At 39.5% G+C, this 1,809-nt stretch overlaps 1 pseudogene across 1 annotated transcript; it reads right to left on the bottom strand.

The window, feature by feature from the left end:
* Positions 1-375: 375 nt before the first annotated feature.
* LOC308253971 (methionine adenosyltransferase 2 subunit beta-like) lies at positions 376-1,356 on the bottom strand (annotated as a pseudogene). Its single transcript has one exon. The product of its transcript is annotated as a methionine adenosyltransferase 2 subunit beta-like (transcript).
* Positions 1,357-1,809: the final 453 nt, after the last annotated feature.

Below are 1,809 nucleotides of genomic sequence, written 5' to 3'. Positions count from 1 at the left end.
AGGTCAACAGTTGCAATAGTCCTGAAAATGTAGAGATTTAGAGGAATGAAAATACATTTCATCCCCACTCCCTCAAAAAAAAGTCTACAGCAGATCTGTTTCATCCAGGCTCACAAATACTGAAGAACCATAATCTACTACACTCAACAGCAAAGTAAGCCAGAACAAACAAAATGATAAAAAGAAACATCATTACATCAAGCAAGGCATTATTGACCTGTTTCTTTACATGATTTCACTAGTCCAAGAGCATCATTTACCTGAAAGGTCCTAAGTCACAACTAAAGAGCATTCATACAAAACTATTTCTTTAGAAAGTGCCACATACTCTATTGTTAAAAAAAAAAAAAAAAAAAAAAAAAGACAACACATACACTAGTGAAAGACCGTTTGTCTCCATTTCTTACTAATGAGGAAGGGCCAGAGTGACTGATTCCAATTGGAACCGGTGTTTGCTGGCCAATGCCCAAGGTCTCCAATTGGGAGCAGTCAAGCTGAGAATTTTTTAGACGTTGGGCTCCTAAGACAGGACTGTCAGTTATTGGTCATAAGTAACTGCTGGGGAGTTTGAAGGCGTCTGCAATTGCACATGCCATTTCATACTTTGTCATCTGTTCATTTCTAGACCAGTGAAAAGTTCCCTTAATTGAAGAATCCAGCATTCTCTTCTCTGCTAGCTGACGACACATGGAGACTATGTCTTTGATGTGCATGGGGAACCTCTGCTGCCAGTGGTTCATGTTCGCTGACTTGTTGCTGAACTGCACTTTATCAAACATAACAGTCACAGAATTCTCCTCCAGCTTTTCAACTTCTCCATACAGAATAGGAATTCTCAAAATAGCAGCTCCTAAATTGTTATCCAGAACAGCCTTTTCTCCTTCTAATTTTGTTTTGCCATATAGATTTAAGGGACTTGGTATATCTTCCTCTCTATAAGGAGGATTTGTTCCATCAAAAACATAATCTGAGCTAATATAGATTAGAAATGCTCCAACTGCAGCTGCTTCCTTTGCTAAATTCCCAGAAGCATCCACATTAAGTTGAGCAGCAGCATCTGGCTGATTTTCTACAACATCTGGCCTTCTCTCTGCTGCACAGTATACATGGGCTGAAAATCATGAATGATGTGATGAGCCACATTCGCATCCAATAGATTAACATGTTCACATTTTGGTCTTGCTCTTCTAAAACCACAGCCAACCGCATGCCAATTATTCTGATGAAATTCTTTGTACACAGCTCTGCCAAGAAGCCCAGTGGCACCAGTAATCAGAACACGCCTATTGGGGACATTAACTTCCTCCTCCACCAGCTGGCAGTTTCTACCGAGAACTCCTTCTCCTGCCCCACCATGCCTGCCACCTTCGCGTCGTCACGGCAGCGATTACCACTGCCTCCAGCCCAGGACCCAATGGTGCTAAATCTTAATCAAAGAACCAGGCAATCAAAAAGTCTTGACTTGATGCTTCTTAGTGTGCTGGGGACTTTAACAGACACCCACTCCCCTTCAATAAAGCAAAACAACCCCTGCCTACACAAATTTTGAGAAGATGCAAAACAACAGATTGATTTGTGTGATAAAGAGGTGATTCTTTGTCTTTATCTTTCTTATATTGAAAATGTATACATGTAAACTTATGTTCTGAGAGGAAAAAATGTAACAAGAGAACCACTAATTTGACATTATGGAAGGCAGACTTTTAAAAATGAAACAGGCATCTAACACCGTTAATTAAAATTTTACATTTTAACCATTTTTGTTATATCAATAGTAAATTTGCTTTAAGCATTTCTATAGTCATCAGT

Source organism: Plecotus auritus, assembly GCF_963455305.1.
Source record: "Plecotus auritus genome assembly, chromosome: 1".
Taxonomy (NCBI): domain Eukaryota; kingdom Metazoa; phylum Chordata; class Mammalia; order Chiroptera; family Vespertilionidae; genus Plecotus; species Plecotus auritus.
The sequence above is the reverse complement of the archived record's forward strand: the minus strand, read 5'-3'. Positions and strand labels throughout refer to the sequence as shown.